General features: G+C 59.2%; 1 long non-coding RNA gene across 1 annotated transcript in view; it reads right to left on the bottom strand.

Moving 5' to 3' along the window:
* Positions 1 to 16151, bottom strand: part of LOC310901950 — a 306235-nt gene that overhangs the window by 11874 nt on the left and 278210 nt on the right. The window lies entirely within an intron of this gene.

The raw sequence follows: 16151 nt of genomic DNA, 5'->3' as shown, positions 1-16151 counted from the left end.
GCATCCCCAGTGGTGCCAGTGTACTCTCTGGACTCACTGCACTGCATCCCCAGTGGTGCCAGTGCACTCTCTGGACTCACTGCACTACATCCCCAGTGGTGCCATTGCACTCTCTGGACTCACTGTACTGCATCATCGTTGGTGCCAGTGCACTCTCTGGACTCACTACACTGCATCCCCAGTGGTGCCAGTGCACTCTCTGGACTCACTGCACTGCAGACCCAGTGGTGCCAGTGCACTCACTGGACTCACTGTACTGCATCACCAGTGCTGCCAGTGCACTCTCTGGACTCACTGCACTGCATCCCCAGTGGTTCCAGTGCATTCACTGGACTCGCTGTACTGCATCACCAGTGGTGCCAGTGCACTCTCTGGACTCACTGCACTGCATCCCCAGTGGTGCCAGTGAGCTCTCTGGACTCACTGCACTGCATCCCCAGTGGTGCCAGTGTACTAACAGGATTCACTGCACTGCATCCCCAGTGGTGCTAGTGCACTCTCTGGACTCACTGCAGTGCATCCCCAGTGGTGCCAGTGCACTCTCTGGACTCACTGCACTGCATCCCCAGTGGTGCCAGTGAAGTCTTTGGACTCACTGCACTGCATCCCCAGTGGTGCCAGTGCACTCTGAGGAGTCAATGAAGTGCATCCCCAGTGGTGCCAGTGCACTCTCTGGACTCACTGTACTTCATCCCCACTGGTGCCAGTGCGCTCTCTGGACTCACTGCAGTGCATCCCCAGTGGTGCCAGTGCACTCTCTGGACTCACTGCAGTGCATCCCCAGTGGTGCCAGTGCACTCTCTGGACTCACTGCAGTGCATCCCCAGTGGCGCCAGTGCACTCTCTGGACTCACTGCACTGCATCCCCAGTGGTGCCAGTGCACTCTCTGCACTCACTGCACTGCATTCCCAGTGGTGCCAGTGAAGTCTCTGGACTCACTGCACTGCATCCCCACTGCTGCCAGTGCACTCTCTGGACTCACTGCACTGCATCCCCAGTGGTGCCAGTGTACTCTCTCGAGTCACTGCACTACATCCGCAGTAGTGCCAGTGCAGTTCACTGGACTCACTGTACTGCATCATCGGTGGTGCCAGTGCACTCTCTGGACTCACTGCACTGCATCCCCAGTGGTGCCAGTGTACTCTCTGGACTCACTGCACTGCAGGCCCAGTGGAACCAGTGCACTCACTGGACTCACTGTACTGCATCCCCAGTGGTGCCAGTGCACTCTCTGGACTCACTGCACTGCATCCCCAGTGGTTCCAGTGCATTCACTGGACTCACTGTACTGCATCTCCAGTGGTGCCAGTGCACTCTCTGGACTCTCTGCACTGCATCCCCAGTGGTGCCAGTGAGCTCTCTGGACTCACTGCACTGCATCCCCAGTGGTGCCAGTGTACTCACAGGATTCACTGCACTGCATCCCCAGTGGTGCTAGTGCAGTCTCTGGACTCACTGCAGTGCATCCCCAGTGGTGCCAGTGCACTCTCTGGACTCACTGAAGTGCATTCTCAGTGGTGCCAGTGCACTCTCTGGGCTCACTGAAGTGCATCCCCAGTGGTGCCAGTACACTCACTGGACTCACTGCACTGCATGCCCAGTGGTGCCAGTGCACTCTCTGGACTCACTGTAGTGCATCCCCAGTGGTGCCAGTGCACTCTCTGGACTCACTGCAGTGCATCCCCAGTGGTGCCAGAGCACTCTCTGGACTCACTACACTGCATCCCCAGTGGTGCCAGTGAAGTCTTTGGACTCACTGCACTGCATCCCCAGTGGTGCCAGTGCACTCTGTGGAGTCACTGAAGTGCATCCCCAGTGGTGCCAGTGCACTCTCTGGACTCACTGCACTGCATGTCCAGTGGTGCCAGTGCACTCTCTGGACTCACTGTACTGCATCCCCACTGGTGCCAGTGCACTATGTGGACTCACTGTACTGCATCCCCAGTGGTGACAGTGCACTCTCTGGACTAACTGCAGTGCATCCCCAGTGGTTCCAGTGCACTCTCTGGACTCACTGCAGTGCATCCCCAGTGGTGCCAGTGCACTCTCTGGACTCACTGCAGTGCATCCCCAGTGGTGCCAGTGCAGTCTCTGGACTCACTGCACTGCATCCACAGTGGTGCCAGTGCACTGTCTGGACTCACTGCAGTGCATCCCCAGTGGTGTCAGTGCACTCTCTGGACTCACTGTACTGCACCCCCAGTGGTGCCAGTGCACTCACTGGACTGACTGCACTTCATCCCCAGTGGTGCCAGTGCGCTCTCTGGAGTCACAGCACTGCATCCCCAGTGGTGCCAGTGCACTCACTGGACTCACTGCACTGCATCACAGGTGGTGCCAGTGCACTCTCTGGACTCACTGCAGTGAATCCCCGGTGGTGCCAGTGTACTCTCTGCAGTCACTGCACTGCATCCCCAGTGTTGCCAGTGCACTCACTGGACTGCATCCCCAGTGGTGCCAGTGCACTCTCTGGACTCACTGCACTGCATCCCCAGTGGTGCCAGTGTACTCTCTGGACTCACTGCAGTGCATCCCCAGTGGTGCCAGAGCACTCTCTGGACTCACTGCACTGCATCCCCAGTGGTGCCACTGCACTCTCTGGACTCACTGCACTGCATCCCCAGTGGTGTCAGTGCACTCTCTGGACTCACTGAAGTGCATACCCAGTTGTGCCAGTGCACTCTCTGGACTCAATGCACTGCATCCCCAGTGGTGCCAGTGCACTCTCTGGACTCAGTGCACTGCATCCCCAGTGCTGCCAGTGCAATCTCTGGACTCACTGTAGTGCATCCCCAGTGGTGCCAGTGCACTCTCTGGACTCACTGCAGTGCATCCCCAGTGGTGCCAGTGCACTCTCTGGACTCACTGTACTGCATCCCCAGTGGTGCCAGTGCACTCTCTGGACTCACTGCAGTGCATCCCCAGTGGTGCCAGTGCACTCTCTGGACTCACTGCACTGCATCGCCAGTGGTGCCAGTGCACTCTCTGGAGTCACTGAAGTGCATCCCCAGTGGTGCCAGTGCACTCTCTGGACTCACTGCACTGCATGCCCAGTGGTGCCAGTGCACTCTCTGGACTCACTGTACTGCATCCCCACTGGTACCAGTGCACTCTGTGGACTCACTGTACTGCATCCCCAGTGGTGACAGTGCACTCTCTGGACTCACTGTACTGCATCCCCAGTGGTGACAGTGCACTCTCTGGACTCACTGCAGTGCATCCCCAGTGGTGCCAGTGCACTCTCTGGACTCACTGCAGTGCATCCCCAGTGGTGCCAGTGCACTCTCTGGACTCACTGCACTGCATCCCCAGTGCTGCCAGTGCACTCTCTGGACTCACTGCAGTGCATCCACAGTGGTGCCAGTGCACTCACTGGACTCACTGCAGTGCATTCCCTCTGTTGCCAGTGCACTCTCTGGACTCACTGCACTGCATCCCCAGTGGTGCCAGTGCACTCTCTGGACTCACTGCACTGCATTACCAGTGGTGCCAGTGCATTCTCTGGACTCACTGCAGTGCATCACCAGTGGTGCCAGTGCACTCTCTGGACTCACTGAGGTGCATCCCCAGTGGTGCCAGTGCACTCTCTGGACTCACTGCACTGCATCCCCAGTGGTGCCAGTGCACTCTCTGGACTCACTGAACTGCATCCCCAGTGGTTCCAGTGCACTCTCTGGACTCACTGCACTGCATCCCCAGTGGTGCCAGTGCACTCTCTGGACTCACTGCACTGCATCCCTAGTGGTGCCACTGCACTCTCTGGACTCACTGCACTGCTTCCCCAGTGGTGCCAGTGCACTCTCTGGACTCACTGCACTGCATCCCCAGTGGTGCCAGTGCACTCTCTGGACTCACTGCAGTGCATCCCCACTGGTGCCAGTGCACTCTCTGGACTCACTGCACTGCATCCCCAGTGGTGCCAGTGCACTCTCTGGACTCACTGTACTGCATCCCCAGTGGTGACAGTGCACTCTCTGGACTCACTGCAGTGCATCCCCAGTGGTGCCAGTGCACTCTCTGGACTCACTGCACTGCATCCCCAGTGGTGCCAGTGCACTCTCTGGACTCACTGCAGTGCATCCACAGTGGTGCCAGTGCACTCACTGGACTCACTGCAGTGCATTCCCTCTGTAGCCAGTGCACTCTCTGGACTCACTGCACTGCATCCCCAGTGGTGCCAGTGCACTCTCTGGACTCACTGCACTGCATCCCCAGTGGTGCCAGTGCATTCTCTGGACTCACTGCAGTGCATCACCAGTGGTGCCAGTGCACTCTCTGGACTCACTGAGGTGCATCCCCAGTGGTGCCAGTGCACTCTCTGGAGTCACTGAAGTGCATCCCCAGTGGTGCCAGTGCACTCTCTGGACTCACTGCACTGCATCCCCAGTGGTGCCAGTGCACTCTCTGGACTCACTGAACTGCATCCCCAGTGGTACCAGTGCACTCTCTGGACTCACTGCACTGCATCCCCAGTGCTGCCAGTGCACTCTCTGGACTCACTGCACTGCATCCCCAGTGGTGCCACTGCACTCTCTGGACTCACTGCACTGCTTCCCCAGTGGTGCCAGTGCACTCTCTGGACTCACTGCACTGCATCCCCAGTGCTGCCAGTGCACTCTCTGGACTCACTGCAGTGCATTCACCAGTGGTGCCAGTGCACTCTCTGGACTCACTGCACTGCATCCCCAGTGGTGCCAGTGCACTCTCTGGACTCACTGCAGTGCATCCCCAGTGGTGCCAGTGCACTCTCTGGACTCACTGCACTGCATCCCCAGTGGTGCAAGTGCACTCTCTCGAGTCACTGCACTACATCCCCAGTGGTGCCAGTGCACTCACTGGACTCACTGTACTGCATCATCTGTGGTGCCAGTGCACTCTCTGGACTCACTGCAATGCATCCCCAGTGGTGCCAGTGCACTCTCTGGACTCACTGCAGTGCATCCCCAGTGGTGCCAGTGCACTCTCTGGACTCACTGCACTGCATCCCCAGTGGTGCTAGTGCACTCACTGGATTCACTGCAGTGCATCCCCAGTGGTGCCAGTGCACTCTCTGGACACACTGCACTGCATCCCCAGTGGTGCCAGTGCACTCTGTGGACTCACTGCACTGCATCCCCAGTGGTGACAGTGCACTCTCTGGACTCACTGCAGTGCATCCCCAGTGGTGACAGTGCACTCTCTGGACTCAATGCAGTGCATCCCCAGTGGTGCCAGTGCACTCTCTGGACTCACTGCACTGCATCCCCAGTGGTGCCAGTGCACTCTCTGGAGTAACTGCAGTGCAACCCCACTGGTGCCAAAGCACTCTCTGGACTCCCGGCACCGCATCCCCAGTGGTGCCAGTGCACTCTCTGGACTCACTGCACTGCATCCCCAGTGGTGCCAGTGCACTCTCTGGACTCACTGCAGTGCATCCCCAGTGGTGCCAGTGCACTCTCTGGACTCACTGTACTGCATCCCCAGTGGTGCCAGTGCACTCTCTGGACTCACTGCAGTGCATCCCCAGTGGTGCCAGTGCACTCTCTGGACTCACTGCACTGCATCGCCAGTGGTGCCAGTGCACTCTCTGGAGTCACTGAAGTGCATCCCCAGTGGTGCCAGTGCACTCTCTGGACTCACTGCACTGCATGCCCAGTGGTGCCAGTGCACTCTCTGGACTCACTGTACTGCATCCCCACTGGTACCAGTGCACTCTGTGGACTCACTGTACTGCATCCCCAGTGGTGACAGTGCACTCTCTGGACTCACTGCAGTGCATCCCCAGTGGTGCCAGTGCACTCTCTGGACTCACTGCAGTGCATCCCCAGTGGTGCCAGTGCACTCTCTGGACTCACTGCACTGCATCCCCAGTGCTGCCAGTGCACTCTCTGGACTCACTGCAGTGCATCCACAGTGGTGCCAGTGCACTCACTGGACTCACTGCAGTGCATTCCCTCTGTTGCCAGTGCACTCTCTGGACTCACTGCACTGCATCCCCAGTGGTGCCAGTGCACTCTCTGGACTCACTGCACTGCATTACCAGTGGTGCCAGTGCATTCTCTGGACTCACTGCAGTGCATCACCAGTGGTGCCAGTGCACTCTCTGGACTCACTGAGGTGCATCCCCAGTGGTGCCAGTGCACTCTCTGGACTCACTGCACTGCATCCCCAGTGGTGCCAGTGCACTCTCTGGACTCACTGAACTGCATCCCCAGTGGTTCCAGTGCACTCTCTGGACTCACTGCACTGCATCCCCAGTGGTGCCAGTGCACTCTCTGGACTCACTGCACTGCATCCCTAGTGGTGCCACTGCACTCTCTGGACTCACTGCACTGCTTCCCCAGTGGTGCCAGTGCACTCTCTGGACTCACTGCACTGCATCCCCAGTGGTGCCAGTGCACTCTCTGGACTCACTGCAGTGCATCCCCACTGGTGCCAGTGCACTCTCTGGACTCACTGCACTGCATCCCCAGTGGTGCCAGTGCACTCTCTGGACTCACTGTACTGCATCCCCAGTGGTGACAGTGCACTCTCTGGACTCACTGCAGTGCATCCCCAGTGGTGCCAGTGCACTCTCTGGACTCACTGCACTGCATCCCCAGTGGTGCCAGTGCACTCTCTGGACTCACTGCAGTGCATCCACAGTGGTGCCAGTGCACTCACTGGACTCACTGCAGTGCATTCCCTCTGTAGCCAGTGCACTCTCTGGACTCACTGCACTGCATCCCCAGTGGTGCCAGTGCACTCTCTGGACTCACTGCACTGCATCCCCAGTGGTGCCAGTGCATTCTCTGGACTCACTGCAGTGCATCACCAGTGGTGCCAGTGCACTCTCTGGACTCACTGAGGTGCATCCCCAGTGGTGCCAGTGCACTCTCTGGAGTCACTGAAGTGCATCCCCAGTGGTGCCAGTGCACTCTCTGGACTCACTGCACTGCATCCCCAGTGGTGCCAGTGCACTCTCTGGACTCACTGAACTGCATCCCCAGTGGTACCAGTGCACTCTCTGGACTCACTGCACTGCATCCCCAGTGCTGCCAGTGCACTCTCTGGACTCACTGCACTGCATCCCCAGTGGTGCCACTGCACTCTCTGGACTCACTGCACTGCTTCCCCAGTGGTGCCAGTGCACTCTCTGGACTCACTGCACTGCATCCCCAGTGCTGCCAGTGCACTCTCTGGACTCACTGCAGTGCATTCACCAGTGGTGCCAGTGCACTCTCTGGACTCACTGCACTGCATCCCCAGTGGTGCCAGTGCACTCTCTGGACTCACTGCAGTGCATCCCCAGTGGTGCCAGTGCACTCTCTGGACTCACTGCACTGCATCCCCAGTGGTGCAAGTGCACTCTCTCGAGTCACTGCACTACATCCCCAGTGGTGCCAGTGCACTCACTGGACTCACTGTACTGCATCATCTGTGGTGCCAGTGCACTCTCTGGACTCACTGCAATGCATCCCCAGTGGTGCCAGTGCACTCTCTGGACTCACTGCAGTGCATCCCCAGTGGTGCCAGTGCACTCTCTGGACTCACTGCACTGCATCCCCAGTGGTGCTAGTGCACTCACTGGATTCACTGCAGTGCATCCCCAGTGGTGCCAGTGCACTCTCTGGACACACTGCACTGCATCCCCAGTGGTGCCAGTGCACTCTGTGGACTCACTGCACTGCATCCCCAGTGGTGACAGTGCACTCTCTGGACTCACTGCAGTGCATCCCCAGTGGTGACAGTGCACTCTCTGGACTCAATGCAGTGCATCCCCAGTGGTGCCAGTGCACTCTCTGGACTCACTGCACTGCATCCCCAGTGGTGCCAGTGCACTCTCTGGAGTAACTGCAGTGCAACCCCACTGGTGCCAAAGCACTCTCTGGACTCCCGGCACCGCATCCCCAGTGGTGCCAGTGCACTCTCTGGACTCACTGCACTGCATCCCCAGTGGTGCCAGTGCACTCTCTGGAGTCACAGCACTGCATCCCCAGTGGTGCCAGTGCACTCTCTGGACTCACTGAAGTGCATCCCCAGTGGTGCCAGTGCACTCTCTGGACTCACTGAAGTGCATTCTCAGTGGTGCCAGTGCACTCTCTGGACTCACTGCACTGCATCCCCAGTGGTGCCAGTACACTCACTGGACTCACTGCACTGCATCCCCAGTGGACCCAGTGCACTCTCTGGACTCACTAAACTGCATCACCAGTGGTGCCTCTGCACTCTCTGGACTCACTGCACTGCATCCCCAGTGGTGCCAGTGCACTCACTGGTCTCACTGCAGTGCATCCCCACTGGTGCCAGTGCACTCTCTGGGCTCACTGTAGTGCATCCCCAGTGGTGCCAGTGCACTCTCTGGACTCACTGCACTGCATCCCCAGTGGTGCCTGTGCGCTCTCTGGAGTCACAGCACTGCAACCCCAGTGGTGCCAGTGCAATCTCTGGACTCACTGCACTGCATCCCCAGTGGTGCCAGTGCACTCTCTGGACTCACTGAAGTACATTCTCAGTGGTGCCAGTGCACTCTCTGGACTCACTGCACTGCATCCCCAGTGGTGCCAGTGCACTCTCTGGACTCACTGAACTGCATCCCCAGTGGTGCCAGTGCACTCTCTGGACTCACTGCAGTGCATCCCCAGTGCTGCCAGTGCACTCTCTGGACTCACTGCACTGCATCCCCAGTGGTGCCAGTGCACTCTCTGGACTCACTGCACTGCTTCCCCAGTGGTGCCAGTGCACTCTCTGGACTCACTGCGCTGCATCCCCAGTGGTGCCAGTGCACTCTCTGGACTCAATGCACTGCATCCACAGTGGTGCCAGTGCACTCACTGGACTCACTGCAGTGCATCCCCACTGGTGCCAGTGCACTCTCTGGACTCACTGCACTGCATCCCCAATGGTGCCAGCGCACTCTCTGGACTCACTGCACTGCATCCCCAGTGGTGCTAGTGCACTCTGTGGACTCACTGCAGTGCATCCCCAGTGGTGCCAGTGCACTCTCTGGACTCACTGAAGTGCATTCTCAGAGGTGCCAGTGCACTCTCTGGACTCACTTCAGTGCATCCTCAGTGGTGCCAGTACACTCTCTGGACTCACTGCAGTGCATCCCCAGTGGTGCCAGTGCACTCTCTGGACTCACTGCAGTGCATCCCCAGTGGAGCCAGTGCACTCTCTGGACTCACTGCAGTGCATCCGCAGTGGTGCCATTGCACTCTCTGGACTCACTGCAATGCATCTCCAGTGGTGCCAGTGCACTCTCTGGACTCACTGCACTGCATCCCCAGTGCTGCCAGTGCACTCTCTTGAGTCACTGCACCGCATCCCCTGTGGTGCAAGAGCACTCTCTGGACTCACAGCAGTGCATCCCCAGTGGTGCCAGTGCACTCTCTGGACTCACTGCACTGCATCCCCAGTGGTGCCAGTGCACTCTCTGGACTCACTGCACTGCATCCCCAGTGGTGCTAGTGCACTGTGTGGACTCACTGTACTGCATCCCCAGTGGTGCCAGTGCAATCTCTGGACTCACTGCACTGCATCCCCAGTGGTGCCAGTGCACTCTCAGGACTCACTGCACTGCATCCCCAGTAGTGACAGTGCACTCTCTGGACTCACTGCAGTGCATCCCCAGTGGTGCCAGTGCACTCTCTGGACTCACTGCACTGCATCCCCAGTAGTGCCAGTGCACTCTCTGGACTCACTGCACTGCATCCCCAGTGGTGCCAGTGCACTCACTGGATTCACTGCACTGCATCCCCAGTGGTGCCAGTGCACTCTCTGGACTCACTGCACTGCATCCCCAGTGGTGCCAGTGCACTCTCTGGACTCACTGCACTGCATCCCCAGTGGTGCCAGTGCACTCTCTGGACTCACTGCAGTGCATCCCCTGTGGTGCCAGTGCACTCTCTGGACTCACTGCAGTGCATCCCCAGTGGTGTCAGTGCACTCTCTGGACTCACTGCAGTGCATCCCCAGTTTTGCCAGTGCAGTCTCTGGAGTAACTGCAGTGCATCCCCACTGGTGCCAAAGCACTCTCTGGACTCACTGCAGTGCATCCCCAGTGGTGCCACTGCACTCTCTGGACTCACTGCAGCGCATCCCCAGTGGTGCCAGTGCACTCTCTGGACTCACTGTACTGCATCCCCAGTGGTGCCACTGCACTCTCTGGACTCACTGCACTGCTTCCCCAGTGGTGCCAGTGCACTCTCTGGACTCACTGCACTGCATCCCCAGTGGTGCCAGTGCGCTCTCTGGAGTCACAGCACTGCATCCCCAGTGGTGCCAGTGCAATCTCTGGACTCACTGCAGTGCATCCCCAGTGGTGCCAGTGCACTCTCTGGACTCACTGAAGTGCATTCTCAGTGGTGCCAGTGCACTCTCTGGACTCACTGCACTGCATCCCCAGTAGTGGCAGTGCACTCTCTGGACTCACTGCAGTGCATCCCCAGTGGTGCCAGTGCACTCTCTGGACTCACTGCACTGCTTCCCCAGTGGTGCCAGTGCACTCTTTCGAGTCACTGCAGTGCATCCCCAGTGGAGCCAGTGCACTCTCTGGACTCACTGCAGTGCATCCCCAGTGGTGGCAGTGCACTCTCTGGACTCACTGCAGTGCATCCCCAGTGGTGCCAGTGCACTCTCTGGAGTCACAGCACTGCATCCCCAGTGGTGCCAGTGCAATATCTGGACTCACTGCACTGCATCCCCAGTGGTGCCAGTGCACTCTCTGGACTCACTGAAGTGCATTCTCAGTGGTGCCAGTGCACTCTCTGGACTCACTGCACTGCATCCCCAGTGGTGCCAGTGCACTCTCTGGACTCACTGAACTGCATCCCCAGTGGTGCCAGTGCAATCTCTGGACTCACTGCAGTGCATCCCCAGTGGTGCCAGTGCACTCTCTGGACTCACTGAAGTGCATTATCAGTGGTGCCAGTGCACTCTCTGGACTCACTGCACTGCATCCCCAGTAGTGCCCGTGCACTCTCTGGACTCACTGCAGTGCATCCCCAGTGGTGCCAGTGCACTCTCTGGACTCACTGCGCTGCATCCCTAGTGGTGCCAGTGCACTCTCTGGACTCACGGCACTGCATCGCCACTGCACTCTCTGGACTCACTGCAGGGCATCCCCGGTGGAGCCAGTGTACTCTCAGGACTCACTGCAGTGCATCCCCAGTGGTGCCAGTGCACTCTCTGGACTCACTGCACTGCATCCCCAGTGGTGCCAGTGCACTCTCTGGACTCACTGCACTGCACCCCAATGCTGTCAGTGCACTCTCTGGCGTCACTGCACTGCATCCCCCGTGGTGCAAGTGCACTCTCTGGACTCACTGGAGTGCATCACCTGTGGTGCCAGTGCACTCTCTGGACTCACTGCACTGCATCCCCATTGCTGCCAGTGCACTCTCTGGACTCACTGCACTGCATCACCTGTGGTGCCAGTGCACTCTCTGGACTCACTGCACCGCATCCGCAGTGGTGCCAGTGCACTCTCTAGAGTCACTGCGCTGCATCCCCAGTTGTGCCAGTGCACTCTCTGGACTCACTGCAGCGCATCCCCAGTGGTGCCAGTGCACTCTCTGGAGTGACTGCAGTGCATCCCCAGTGGTGCCAGTGCACTCTCTGGACTCGCGTCACTGCATCCCCAGTGGTGCCAGTGCACTCTCTGGACTCGCGTCACTGCATCCCCAGTGGTGCCAGTGCACTCTCTGGACTCACTGAAGTGCATCCCCAGTGGTGCCAGTGCACTCTCTGGACTCACTGCAGTGCATTCCCGGTGGTGCCAGTGCAATCTCTGGACTCACTGCAGTGCATCCCCAGTGGTGCTAGTGCACTCTGGACTCACTGCAGTTCATCCCCAGTGGTAACAGTGCACTCTCTGGACTCACTGCACTGCATCCCCAGTGGTGCCAGTGCACTCTCTGGACTCACTGTACTGCATCCCCAGTGGAGCCAGTGCACTCTCTGGACTCACTGCAGTGCATCCGCAGTGGTGCCATTGCACTCTCTGGACTCACTGCAATGCATCTCCAGTGGTGCCAGTGCACTCTCTGGACTCACTGCACTGCATCCCCAGTGCTGCCAGTGCACTCTCTTGAGTCACTGCACCGCATCCCCTGTGGTGCAAGAGCACTCTCTGGACTCACAGCAGTGCATCCCCAGTCGTGCCAGTGCACTCTCTGGACTCACTGCACTGCATCCCCAGTGGTGCCAGTGCACTCTCTGGACTCACTGCACTGCATCCCCAGTGGTGCTAGTGCACTGTGTGGACTCACTGTACTGCATCCCCAGTGGTGCCAGTGCAATCTCTGGACTCACTGCACTGCATCCCCAGTGGTGCCAGTGCACTCTCAGGACTCACTGCACTGCATCCCCAGTAGTGACAGTGCACTCTCTGGACTCACTGCAGTGCATCCCCAGTGGTGCCAGTGCACTCTCTGGACTCACTGCACTGCATCCCCAGTAGTGCCAGTGCACTCTCTGGACTCACTGCACTGCATCCCCAGTGGTGCCAGTGCACTCACTGGATTCACTGCACTGCATCCCCAGTGGTGCCAGTGCACTCTCTGGACTCACTGCACTGCATCCCCAGTGGTGCCAGTGCACTCTCTGGACTCACTGCACTGCATCCCCAGTGGTGCCAGTGCACTCTCTGGACTCACTGCAGTGCATCCCCAGTGGTGCCAGTGCACTCTCTGGACTCACTGCAGTGCATCCCCAGTTTTGCCAGTGCAGTCTCTGGAGTAACTGCAGTGCATCCCCACTGGTGCCAAAGCACTCTCTGGACTCACTGCAGTGCATCCCCAGTGGTGCCACTGCACTCTCTGGACTCACTGCAGTGCATCCCCAGTGGTGCCAGTGCACTCTCTGGACTCACTGTACTGCATCCCCAGTGGTGCCACTGCACTCTCTGGACTCACTGCACTGCATCCCCAGTGGTGCCAGTGCACTCACTGGGCTCACTGCAGTGCATCCCCAGTGGTGCCAGTGCACTCTCTGAGTCACTGCACTGCATCCCCAGTGGTGCCAGTGCGCTCTCTGGAGTCACAGCACTGCATCCCCAGTGGTGCCAGTGCAATCTCTGGACTCACTGCAGTGCATCCCCAGTGGTGCCAGTGCACTCTCTGGACTCACTGAAGTGCATTCTCAGTGGTGCCAGTGCACTCTCTGGACTCACTGCACTGCATCACCAGTAGTGGCAGTGCACTCTCTGGACTCACTGCAGTGCATCCCCAGTGGTGCCAGTGCACTCTCTGGACTCACTGCACTGCTTCCCCAGTGGTGCCAGTGCACTCTTTCGAGTCACTGCAGTGCATCCCCAGTGGAGCCAGTGCACTCTCTGGACTCACTGCAGTGCATCCCCACTGGTGCCAGTGCACTCTCTGGACTCACTGCACTGCATCCCCAGTGGTGCCTGTGCACTCTCTGGACTCACTGAACTGCATCCCCAGTGGTGCCAGTGCAATCTCTGGACTCACTGCAGTGCATCCCCAGTGGTGCCAGTGCACTCTCTGGACTCACTGAAGTGCATTATCAGTGGTGCCAGTGCACTCTCTGGACTCACTGCACTGCATCCCCAGTAGTGACAGTGCACTCTCTGGACTCACTGCAGTGCATCCCCAGTGGGGCCAGTGCACTCAAGGACTCACTGCGCTGCATCCCTAGTGGTGCCAGTGCACTCTCTGGACTCACGGCACTGCATCGCCACTGCACTCTCTGGACTCACTGCAGGGCATCCCCGGTGGAGCCAGTGTACTCTCAGGACTCACTGCAGTGCATCCCCAGTGGTGCCAGTGCACTCTCTGGACTCACTGCACTGCATCCCCAGTGGTGCCAGTGCACTCTCTGGACTCACTGCACTGCACCCCAATGCTGCCAGTGCACTCTCTGGCGTCACTGCACTGCATCCCCCGTGGTGCAAGTGCACTCTCTGGACTCACTGGAGTGCATCACCTGTGGTGCCAGTGCACTCTCTGGACTCACTGCACTGCATCCCCATTGCTGCCAGTGCACTCTCTGGACTCACTGCACTGCATCACCTGTGGTGCCAGTGCACTCTCTGGACTCACTGCACCGCATCCGCAGTGGTGCCAGTGCACTCTCTAGAGTCACTGCGCTGCATCCCCAGTTGTGCCAGTGCACTCTCTGGACTCACTGCAGCGCATCCCCAGTGGTGCCAGTGCACTCTCTGGAGTGACTGCACTGCATCCCCAGTGGTGCCAGTGCACTCTCTGGACTCGCGTCACTGCATCCCCAGTGGTGCCAGTGCACTCTCTGGACTCGCGTCACTGCATCCCCAGTGGTGCCAGTGCACTCTCTGGACTCACTGAAGTGCATCCCCAGTGGTGCCAGTGCACTCTCTGGACTCACTGCAGTGCATTCCCGGTGGTGCCAGTGCAATCTCTGGACTCACTGCAGTGCATCCCCAGTGGTGCTAGTGCACTCTGGACTCACTGCAGTGCATCCCCAGTGGTGACAGTGCACTCTCTGGACTCACTGCACTGCATCCCCAGTGGTGCCAGTGCACTCTCTGGACTCACTGTACTGCATCCCCAGTGGTGTCAGTGCACTCTCTGGACTCACCGCACTGCACCCTGAGTGGTGCCAGTGCACTCTCTGGACTCACTGCACCACATCCCCAATGGTGCCAGTGCACTCTCTAGAGTCACTGCGCTGCATCCCCAGTTGTGCCAGTGCACTCTCTGGACTCACTGTACTGCATCCCCAGTGGTGCCAAAGCACTCTCCGGACTCCCGCCACCGCATCCCCAGTGGTTCCAGTGCACTCTCTGGACTCACTGCACTGCATCCCCAGTGGTGCCAGTGCACTCTCTGGACTCACTGCACCGCATCCCCAGTGGTGCCAGTGCACTCTCTGGAGTGACTGCAGTGCATCCCCAGTGGTGCCAGTGCACTCTCTGGACTCGCGTCAATGCATCCCCAGTGGTGTTAATGCACTCTGGACTCACTGCACTGCATCCCCAGTGGTGCCAGTGCTCTCTCTAGACTCACTGCACTGCAACCACAGTGGTGCCAGTGCACTCTCTGGACTCACTGCAGTGCATCACCAGTGGTCCCAGTACACTCTCTGGACACACTGAAGTGCATTCTCAGTGGTGCCAGTGCACTCTCTGGACTCACTGCGCTGCATCCCCAGTGGTGCCAGGACACTCACTGGACTCACTGCACTGCATCCCTCTTGGTGCCAGGGCACTCTCTGCAGACACTGCAGTGCATCCCCACTGGTGACAGTGCACTCTCTGGACTCACTGCACTGCATCCCCAGTGGTGCCAGTGCACTCTCTGGACTCACTGCACTGCATCCCCAGTGGTGCCAGTGCACTCTCTGGACTCACTGCAGGGCATCCCCAGTGGTGCCAGTGCGCTCTCTGGACTCACTGCAGGGCATCCCCAGTGGTGCCAGTGCACTCTCTGGACTCACTGCACTGCATCCCCAGTCCTGCCAGTGCACTCTCTTGACTCACTGCACTGCATCCCCAGTGGTGTCAGTGCACTCTCTGGAGTCACTGCGCTGCATCCCCAGTGGTGCCAATGCACTCCCTGGACTCACTGCACTGCTACAGCCGCGGCAGCCGCTCCAGCCGCGGTAGCCCTCCAGCCGTGGCAGCCGCTCCACTCGGTAGCGGCTGGAGCGGCTGCCGCGGCTGGAGCGGCTGGAGCGTCTGCCGCGGCTGGAGCGGCTGCCGCGGATGGAGAGGCTGGCGTGGCTGGAGGGCCTGGAGCGGCTGCCGCGGCTGGAGCGTCTGGAGCGGCTGCCGCGGCTGGAGCGTCTGCCGCGGCTGGAGGGGCTACCGCGGGGTTGACTCGGCTGGAGCGGATGCCGAGGCTGGAGCGGCACTCTCTGGACTCACGGAAATGCATTCTCAGTGGTGCCAGTGCACTCTCTGGACTCACTGCACTGCATCCCCAGTGGTGCTAGTGCACTCTGGACTCACTGGAGTGCATCCCCAGTGGTGCCATTGCACTCTCTGGACTCACTGCACCGCATTCCCACTGGTGTCAGTGCAGTCTGTGGACTCACTGCACTGCATCCACAGTGGTGCCAAAGCACTCTCTGGACTCCAGGCACCACATCCCCAGTGGTGTCAGTGCACTCTCTGGACTCCCGGCACCGTATCCCCAGTGGTGCCAGTGCATTCTCTGGACTCACGGCACTGCATCCCCAGTGGTGCCAG

This window comes from Anser anser (assembly GCF_964211835.1).
Source record: "Anser anser genome assembly, chromosome: 6".
Classification (NCBI taxonomy): Eukaryota; Metazoa; Chordata; class Aves; order Anseriformes; family Anatidae; genus Anser; species Anser anser.
Note: the sequence above shows the minus strand (reverse complement) of the source record. Positions and strands in the feature narration are given on the sequence as shown.